At 39.5% G+C, this 10,806-nt stretch overlaps 1 pseudogene across 1 annotated transcript; it reads left to right on the top strand.

The window, feature by feature from the left end:
• Positions 1 to 6,577: 6,577 nt before the first annotated feature.
• Positions 6,578 to 10,248, top strand: LOC309628683 (protein SET pseudogene; annotated as a pseudogene). Its single transcript has one exon. The product of its transcript is annotated as a protein SET pseudogene (transcript).
• Positions 10,249 to 10,806: the final 558 nt, after the last annotated feature.

Raw genomic sequence — 10,806 nt, 5'->3', positions numbered from 1 at the left:
GTTATAAATTAGGTGCCCGTATGTGCATGGGTTTATCTCTGGGCATTTTATCCTGTACGATTAATCTGTATTTCTGTTTTCATGCCAGCACCATACTGTCTTGATTACTGTAGCTTTGTGGTATAGTTTGAAGTCAGGGAGCCTGATTCCTCCAACTCCATTTTTCTTTCTCAAGATTGCTTTGGCTATTCAGGGTCTTTTGTTTCCATACTAATTGTAAGATTTTTTTGTTCTAATTCTGTGAAGAATGACATTGGTGTAAGTGTGGTGTTAAAGTCTCCTACTATTATTGTGTTACTGTCGATTTCTCCTTTCATGGTTGTTAGCATTTGCCTTATGTATTGAGGTGCTCCTATGTTGGGTGCATAAATATTTACAATTGTTATATCTTCTTTTTGGATTGATCCTTTGATCATTATGTAGTGCCCCTCCTTCTCTCTTGTAACTGTCTTCATTTTAAAGTCTATTTTATCTGATATGAGTATTGCTACTCTGGCTTTCTTTTGATTTCCATTTGCATGGAATATCTTTTTCCATCCCTTCACTTTCAGTCTGTATGTGTCCCTAGGTCTGAAGTGGGTCTCTTGCAGACAGCATATATATGGGTCTTGTTTTTGTATCCATTCAGCCAGTCTGTGTCCTTTGGTTGGGGCATTTAATCCATTTACATTCAAGGTTATTATCGATATGTATGTTCCTATTACCATTTTCTTAATTGTTTTGGGTTTGTTTTTGTGGGTCTTTTTCTTTTCTTGTGTTTTCCGCTTAGAGAAGTTTCTTCAGCATTTGTTGTAAAGCTGCTTTGGTGGTGCTGAATTCTCTTAGCTTTTGCTTGTTTGAAAAGCTTTTGACTTCTCCATAGAATTTGAATGAGATCCTTGCTGGGTAGAGTAATCTTGGTTGTAGGTTTTTCTCTTTCATCACTTTAAGTATATCCTGCCACTCCCTTCTAGCCTACAGAGTTTCCACTGATAAATCCGCTGATAACCTTATGGGGACTCCTTTGTATGTTATTTTTTGCTTTTCCCTTTCTGCTTTTAATAATTTTTCTTTGAATTTAATTTTTGTTAGTTGGAGTAATATGTGTCTTGGTGTGTTTTTCCTAGGGTTTATCCTGTATGGGACTCTCTGTGCTTCCTGGAGTTTGGTGACTATTTTCTTTCCCATGTTAAAGAAGTTTTCAACTATAATCTCTTCAAATATTTTCTCAGACCCTTTCTTTTTCTCTTCTTCTTCTGGGACCCCTATAATTCGAATGTTGGTGCGTTTAGTGTTTTCCCAGAGGTCTCTGATATTGTCTTCAAGTCTTTTCATTCTTTTTTCTTTATTCTGCTCCTTGGCTGTTATTTCCACCATATTGTCTTCCAGCTCACTTATTCGTTCTTCTGCCTCAGTTATTCTGTTATTGATTCCTTCTAGTGTATTTTTCATTTCAGTTATTGTGTTGTTCCTCTCTGTTTGTTTGTTCTTTAGTTCTTCTAGATCTTTGTTAAACATTTCTTGTGTTTTCTTAATCCGTTCTTCCATTCTATTTCTGAGGTTCTGGATCATCTTTACTATTATTGCTGAATTCTTTTTGAGGTAGATTGCCTATTTCCTCTTCCTTTATTTGGTCTTGTAGGTTTTTACCCTGCTCCTTCATCTGTGACATATTTTTTTGCTGTCTCTTTTTTTTTTTTTTTTTAGTGGGATTGTGTTCCTGTCTTACTGGTTGTTTGGCCTGAGGCTTCCAACACTGGAGTTTGTAGGCTATTGGGTAGAGCTGGGTCTTGGAGCTAAGATGAGGACCTCCATGAGACCTCACTCCAATAAATATTCCCTGGGGTCTGAGGTTCTCTGTTCGTCCAGTGGTTCAGACTCGGAGCTCCCATTGCAGGAGCTTCAGCCTGACCCTGGGTTCATGAACCAAGATCCCACAACCCACGTGGGGTGGCAAAAAAAAAAAAAAGAACAATAACAAAGTAAAAAATACAATTAGACTAGGCAACCAACAGATATGTTAGAAAGACTGTAAAAAATATATATAGGTGAATCAACAACCAGAAGGTACATCAGTACCACAATAATGAAAAAGAGGAGGAGGGAAAAGAAAAATAAAAAAAAGAAAAGGGGGGAGAAGGCTGTGGCTGTGGAGGGTGAGGCCTAAGCAAGGATAAGGTTTGGGTGGTGGGTGGAGCCAATGCTCAGGACCCACAGGGCTGGAATAGGCCCTCGGGGGTGTGGGGGGTGGGACTTAGGCTCAAGGAACAGAAGGGGCCCAGGCATGCCCCGCACCCTGATCTCAGAGGGCAGGGGACCTCACCTGGGAGCCCAGCAGGCTTCCTGGGCTTGAGTGAGCGGTGCAAACACCTTCCTCTCCTCTCCTGCTCCTCCGGTCTGGGGTCTGGGAGGGCCCCTCCTGCCTGTCTCTTCTGATCTCCCCAGCCTCCCTCCTATGCCCCCAAGGACCCACGTGGCCTGGAGGGGGGTTTGGAGGGCAGGGGACAGGCCTGGGAGCTCAGCAGGCTCCCCATGCTCAAGTGGATGGGGCAATCGCCCTCTGCTCCTCCTAGTTGGATATTTTGAACCCTTATTAATAGTTGAATACATTGTTTTTAACTAAGATCAAAGAGTCATACATTAAAGTTAATATAAACGGAGATGGATTGTACTCAAGTATATTATAAAATTCTGTTTTTTATTAAAGGAATACTAAATATAACCCCGGATTTTCTACTCTGTGTTTAAGAAGTCTGATTTTAGTTAGAACAATTAGTCTCACGAGACCCCCTCCCCTATGTTGGTGAGAATGCTGGACAGTTGAACTAGTGCTGGGATTTGGGTCCCAGAACTAAAGAGCCTGAGTCTTACATTTATTCACAGTCAATAATGTTGACAATACTGATGCCTCATGACACAGTCTAGAGTAGCAGAATAAGGTTAGAGTGAAAAAGTATAATATTAGCCAATACAATGAATAATTATTGAAAAATATTTGTATTTGACCACAAAAATTATACTGCAGTATTCTTGCATTTTAATCTTGAACACAGTTATTCCTCTACCACGTAGGATTGAGATATAATTTGAGTTCCATTATATACATATTTATTTCTTTAACAACTTGTTGCTATGAGAATGGGTTAAACAAATAAATGATGAGGCTTGAGAACTTGACTTCCTTAAACCACAAATATATAGTATACAATAAATTTTGAACAATCATAATATTTTATAACTTGAATACATTGTCTTATCACAAAAATATTCATTGTAGAATATTTAGGAAAAAAAATTAAGCAAAAAAAAAATCCCTGAAATCACTCATAATCCTACTACCCAGAGATAAACACTGTTAACCTTGTCTTCTATGTCATTAAAGTTTTAAAATATGCACCCAAACTTCTCTAACACAACTGGAATTGTTGTGTAAATGTTATTACATCCTACTTTTTAAAAAATTTGATTAAGTTTAAGTATCTCTGCACCTCCTTTGTCTTTGGGTAGAGATGTGGGTATGATAACCTCTCCAATCTTTCTGGCTTTGGCCTTCACTTTCTTCATAGAACCTTAAGTCTAGGTCAAATTGTTATGTCTGTATATTCTAGTGGTGACTCCCCTTTGTTCCTAAGATGATATTCTGCATTCCTTGCCACATGGTTCCTTGTATCACCATGTCCTGCTTGTACTATTGTCGTATCCCACCAACTTGTTGGAGAAATTACTGTGCCCATCAGGCTTCTCTATTGTTCCACTGGGCATTGCCACTGATGTCATGGGGTCTCACGGGGCAAATTATATGGGAAATTCAATGGTGCAGCATGAAAACCTGCCTTTGCCCTCTTTATGTTATGGTCTGTTAGAGGATATTAAATGAATACTACAATACCCCAGTGTTGCAAGAGGGAAATAGTAAAACAAACTACTAAAAATAAAATAGTAAAAATAATAAAACAAATAGTAAAAGAGTAAAATGCAAACAGATACTTAAAACGACTATGTTTTAGTGTACTATTAAATGGTACATGATACAAATCACATGTATCATCAGGCCTTGTGGAGTTGGAGGCACCTGCTGCTCCAAGGTGCTCGAGGCTCCAGCTCAACACAACAAAAGATTGTGAACAGAACACACTGTGTGATGTGAAGAGAGTGACTGTATGTGAAGACAAGAAGATGACACAGGAGGATTTGCCTCAATTCAGTTCTTCCTATAAAATCTCCCCCTGTCCTCCAACACTGTAGCCCAGATGTCTGAGGATGTCATCTTGCTCTTGACCTTTTTCACATGGCCTTTCCCTTGGGGGTTCAATGAGAATATTAAGGGGACTTGAGCTTCCTCTAGAGTGTGCCTCAGTTAACGTAGACCTTAAACCTTACCTGGAAAAGGCTCAAGTGGTGATTTGGAGGCCCGCTTAAATAACATTTTGTTCTTAAGTGCTTTCCATGGATATCTGCTAAAACCTGTATATAGTTACTCGCATTTCTCCTTCCAGGAGACCAGGTTCCTGATGATAAAGATTATTGTGTTCCTGTTTAAAAATACATTTCCCAAGCTTTTCCCCAGAGATTGGCATGCAACAGGTGTTAAGAAGCATTCCAGGAGACACGGATCATCAGGCAAGTGTGTAAAACATTTTTCTCACAATTCTTATTACTTTCCTTTTGTTTATAGACCTCCTCAGTTTACAGCCCTGGCTGGATTTTAGAATCGCCTAGACCTTGCTCCCAGATATTCTAGTTTAATTGGTCAAGAGTCGGACCTGGTCATCGAATTTTTAAAAAAATTCTTCAAGTGATTCTAATAGTGAGTATTGCCAACCATTACCTTAGGAAATGCAAATGTCAGATTCTTTGTAGCCATAGCAATTGTTCTACTGTGAGTATTCTTTGAAATATCTAATATAGATTTTTTTAGACTGTGGAGACTGCCTTTAAAGTTGAAATTTCTCAGGCAGATTGGAAGTTCTTTAAAAAAAATGATTTTCAACGTTTTTCAAAAAATAAATTGCTGTTTTCTTCATCCCTCATACCTAAACATGTTGGGTTTCAAATTATCTTTGTTTATCTGCTATGCCTTCAGTTTTAAAGGAAAATTGGTCATGTTTGTTTGCTTGTTGTGTTTTTAAGTATGAAACTATGTGATTAGATCCATTTTAGGATTTGGGAGACGAAAACATTTTTGAAATAGCTGCTATTTAGGTTGCAGGAGGCATAACTTAAAACAGGCAAACCCACAATGAGGTGAATTGAGGACTGAGTTTTTCCACTTGCTGTTGTTGGGACCAAGTCAACATCTGTCCAGTTTGAATGAGCCCCATGGATGTATTTGCTCTGGCATTGCTAGCCAAACTAAGTCTACCACTTTGGCCAAGAAGCTAACTACACTTATTCTTACTCACTACATTTATTCTTACTGGTTGACAGTTTTATTTGTGATCCCTATTTAAAATGGAGAAATTGAGCCCAGCCCTTAAGACTTTGGCTTTGGCAAAACTGCTTTGGGCAAGATACAGAAGGCTAAAGAAGGAGAGACTGAAACTTTTCCTTCGTAAACCTTTCCTCTGTAAAGTTGGCATGCTGTAAACTACTAAATGGTGGGTGAGTTCAAGCACCGTGTTCAGTGCCAGCATGAGCTAGAATTTCTTTACCAGGGAGCACACTGGCTCCTTGTCACTCACGGTGTCAGTACTTTTCAGTCACATATCCCAGAAGAACCTTCTTAAACTTTTGAAGTTTTATAAATATCAATTTGTGGCTTTGGTTTATGTGTTGGGAGCCATATGTGGCTTCATAGGTGCTTGTAGCTGTTTGCAAGCTTTTTGTCTTATAGGGCAACTTCGAAAAATAAGTCAGCAATTATAAAATGTTAAAGAATAACCTCAAAGGGAGCAACTTGTATTTGTAATGAGAGAGAAAATGTTTTCTCTAATCTTTACAATTTTCATCCTTACATTTCTGGTATATGAATACCGAGGTTAAAACAGTTTTAAAAAAAAGACAAGGGGAAAAATGTCAATCATGGATTGAAAGGTTTATCGAAAAGGAGACTGACAGCCAATAAGAATGGCAGTAGAGAAGTAATAAATATTGCATTTAATTAAGCATTAATTTTTATGTCTTTATTGAAACATAAAAGGACAGTTGGGAAAAGGAATTTGTGAGTGTGACTCATAAACTGTCCTGTTCTCTTTCAAGAATTTGAAAGATATTCATTCTTGGTGGCATCCTATATATGTAAGGTGGACCTTTATTTCACCAAAACCTATCTAACAATGCTTCCCTTACTTCCAGATTAGTCCTAGAAGAATGTTGGGCATACCAGACACTTGACTATTGTGAAGCCCTAGTCCCTGATCACTTCCTGATCTTAGCAAGGTGACCTGTGGACCTGTCAGTTCTCCACTTTTCATGGACATCAACCGGGCTCTCCCAAAGCGCACCCTACAAATAACTATTGAAAATATGTGCTCTTGGTTTTCAGCCTTCCCCTTCCCCTCTGGTACCTCCCATTGGCAGAGTCTGTACAGGCGCCAGGTGGCAAAGCAGAGATGCGGTGAGAGTCTCCGCTTTAGACTAAAGTCTCCACTTTAGTTTAGAAGGGTGGGAAAGGAGTCGAAGACAGCTCAAAACCTGGCAGATGACCTCGATTTTTAAAAGCATTGGGTGTGATGGAACCGTGCAAGGGCAAGGAAGTCGGAGGCTGATCAGCTTTTCTCTATCAGAATTTAAAATGAGAAATAACCAGAAAGATCGATCATAGAATTGCCTTCTCAGGAAAATTTCAAGACTACAGTAGAGATATCAAAGCAAGACTGGTGATGCAAATGCTTTACTTCTCAAATCTGTTTGTGATATTTAAACCTCTGTCACCTGGGGCAGCCTTAGTTCTCAGAGCTCCTGGTACAAGCCTCTTCCCTTGGGTGGATTCTTGGCTTTTCTCCCAGCATGGCCCCCAAAACCAGTCTTCACTTCCACCCCAAGCAAAGAAACTGAAGAAACCGAGACTGACTGCTGCCTCCAGGCCAGAGGAAACGTCTGCTTCTCAGAACTTGCCGAAGGAAGAAGAAGAACAGCAAGAAGCAATTGAACCTATTGATGAAGTACAAAATGAAACAGACAGACTTAACGAACAAACCAGTGAGGAGATTTTGAAAGTAGAACAGAAATATAACAAACTCGCCAAACCATTTTTTCAGAAGAGGTCAGAATTGATCACCCAAAGCCCAGATTTTTGGGTAACAACATTTGCTAACTATCCACAAGTGTCTGCACTGCTTGGAGAGGAGGGTGACGAGGCGCTGCATTATTTGACAAGAGTCGAAGTGACAGAATTTGAAGATATTAAATCAGGTTACAGAATAGATTTTTATTTTGATGAAAACCCTTACTTCAAAAACAAATTTCTCGCCAAAGAATTTCATCTGAATGAGAGTGGTGATCCATCTTCAAAGTCCACTCAAATCAAATGGAAATCCAGAAAGGATCTGACAAAACGTTCAAGTGAAACGCAGAATAAAGCCAGCAGGAAGAGACAGCATGAGGAACCAGAAAGCTTCTTCACCTGGTTTACTGATCATTCTGATGCAGTTGCAGATGAGTTAGGAGAGGTCATCAAAGATGCTATGTGGCCAAATCCATTACAGTACTACTTGCTTCCGGACATGGATGATGAGGAAGGGAAAGAAGAAGAAGATGATGATGATGAAGAGGAAGAAGGATTGGAAGATATTGATGAAGAAGGGGATGAGGATGAAGGTGAAGAAGATGAAGATGATGATGAGAGGGAGGAAGGAGAGGAAGATGAAGGAGAAGATGACTAATGGAACACTGATGGATTCTGACCTTCCTTTTTAAATTTTCTCCAGTCCCTGGGAGCAAGTTACAGTCTTTTTTTTTTTTTCTCCTCCTCTTGTGCTCAGTCGTTCTGTTTTTGAGGTCTCTTTTCTCCTTTAAACCATGGCTCACAACTTATGTTGGGGGGAAATACCTTGAGCAGAATTCAGTGGGAAAAGAGTCTCTACCCTTTTCTGTTCCGAATTCATTTTTACCCCTTCCTGTCTCAACAAAAACTTTGTGGAATCAACACCACCATGCTCTCTGGGAAAAAAGAAAAACCTCCTGCTCCCTTAGCTCTGCTGGAAGCTGGAGGGTGCTAGGCCCCTGTGTACTAGTGCATAGAATTCTAGCTTTTTCCTCCTTTCTCTGTATATTGGGCTCAGAGATTACACTGTGTCTCTATGTGAATATGGACAGTTAGCATTTACCAGCATGTATCTGTCTACTTTCTCTTGTTCAAAAAAAGAAAGAAAAAACTTTAAAAAATGGGGTTATAGAAGGTCAGCAAAGGGTGGGTTTGAGATGTTTGGGTGGGTTAAGTGGGCATTTTGACAACATGGCTTCTCCTTTGGCATGTTTAGTTGTGATGTTTAATGGACATCCTTGCAGTTTCAGATGACACTTTTAAAATAAAATTCTCTTCTAATGATGACTTGAGCCCTGCCACTTGATAGGAGAATCAGCAGAACCTGTAGGTTCTTACTTGCAATTGACATTCTCTGTTGTAATTTTATTCCTGTTTATTTAAAAATTTTTCTTTTTGTTTTGCTAGAAAGGAAAGATGATGCCCAGTTTTAAACGTTAGAAGTGTACAGGTTGCTTTGTTACGATAAAACTAAATGTGTACACAAAGGAAAAAAATCTGTTTGTATGTTCAGTTTTCACCACTTCTTGGGGATAATAAATTTCCTATGTAACTACTGAAGAAAAAAAAAAGAAAAGATATTCTCTTGGTAAGATTCATTCAATGATCTATCAGTATTTATAAAGGGTCTGTTTATTGTGAGTGAGGCAGTGTTCCGGGTCCTGGGGATAACTCAGTGAACATGACAGATAACAGGTCACTTTCTTGTGGAAATTATATTTTATTAGGGGAAGCGAGAGATAACACCAAATGAATATAATAAATGAATAATATAGTACATTGGAGGTTGCTAAGTGTTATGGAATAGAAATAGTGCAGGGATAAGGCCAATTCAGATTGTGGAGGTGATGGTAGTTTGCAATGTTCAATAGAGTGGTCAGGATAGGGGTATTTTAAAGAATAAAATGGGCAAAAACTTGAAGAAGGTGAGTGAGAGAGACACCTGGCTATCTGGGGGAGGAGTCTTCCAGACAGAGGGAAAAGCCACCCTGAGGTAATGGAACTGTAAATTCCAAGTTTCAAAGGCATGAAAAGAAATCAGAGGTTTAGAAAAAGGCTGGTGTCATGTCTAGCTGGATCATAAGGGGAAGTAGAGAATTATAGGTAGAAGGTAGACGATTGAACACTGTGTATGCTGTGTTGAGGTGGTTAGACTTTGTTCTGTAAGGGTCAGCCCATCTTCCATACAAGGATGAGACCATAGGCAGGGATTCTTTATATCTGCCAAAGACCTTTGGACAGAGGAGACGCTCAATAAATGTCTAATGAATGAAGACATGTTTGGTTACAAAACTCTTCTACAAGTAAAGTAGTGGGAGAACTATAAGAAATATAAGCTCCCAACTGTGTGTATAAAAAAGAATATTGATGTTAACCTTAACCAGAGGTGTCTTTTTCCAAAGAATTGTTTTTCTTTTTCACAAAATAAATTATATGAGTGAATTGAACATCTGTAAGTAGTTTCCTATTGCTGTCAAAACAAATTACCATAAAGTCAATGGATTAAAACAATACAAATTTATGGTCTCACAGTTCTACAGATGGCTTAATTGGTTTCTTTGCTCTGTGTCTTGTCTCACAAAGCTGAAATCAAGATGTCAGTGATCTGGGATCTTATCTGGAACTTCTGGGAAAGAATCCACGTCTAAGATCTTTTAGGTTGTTGGCAGACTCCAGTTCCTTGTGGTTATAGATCCGAGGTCTCCACTTTCTTGCCGGCTGTCAGCTGGGGTTTGCCTATAGCTCCTAGAGACCCTTCTCAGTCCTTGCACATGGGCCCTACATCTGAGCCAGCAACGATGTGCTGAACCCTTCTCCTGCTTAGAATTTCTTTGGCTTCCTCTTTCTGCTGTATCTCTCTTCTTCCTCTTCTAATGTATTTTTCAAACTCACCCTTTAACCTTTTCCTTCATATGGTTATATTGAGTCCACCCTGATAAACCAGGATAATCTTCTTGCTTGAAGGTCAACTGATTAATAGGCTTTTTTACATATGCTAACAGTGCCTAGATAAATGATTGAATATTCAGGAAATGAGAATCTTGTTGGGGGGTTGGCGCATCTTTAGAATCACATTTTGGGTTGATTCATGCCAAGTACTGACTGTCTTTCTAGAGCAGGACACAGCCAAAATCCTGCCCGCACAGGTTTAGGTGGTACCACAAAACCTGTTCTGTGGTGAAGAACTGACACAGAGGAAGTAACTCAATATAGATGCTGATGGGAAATGGGTGATAAATTGGGAGGCTCAATTTTTGAGGAGTGTTGCAGTCTAATTTGCAATGCAGAAAAAGGTCATTTCCTAGTCACATCAGTAGTGAGTAAATCAGAAAACAGGGAATATTGTGAGCCAAGGAGACAGTGGTCATCGTTGCACAACTGACCTGTCTGTAGGCATAGGTCCCCCTGGGTAGGGTTCAGGACAGGGCTTTGTTCCTTAGATGGTGGAAGACTACTGGAGTAGGCATGGAGTACTAGGCAGGGAACAGGTCAAAACTAAATTATAGGGCCAATTACAGAATGAGAAGACAGAGGAAGCAGAGATGTAATTCCAGCAACTTAGGGACAGAGAGCTGGCTGTGTGCAACCTTAGAGGGCACCAATTTCTGACTCTTACTTTAAGT

Source organism: Balaenoptera borealis (genome assembly GCF_965194805.1).
Source record: "Balaenoptera borealis genome assembly, chromosome: 5".
NCBI lineage: Eukaryota > Metazoa > Chordata > Mammalia > Artiodactyla > Balaenopteridae > Balaenoptera > Balaenoptera borealis.
The sequence above is the reverse complement of the archived record's forward strand: the minus strand, read 5'-3'. Positions and strand labels throughout refer to the sequence as shown.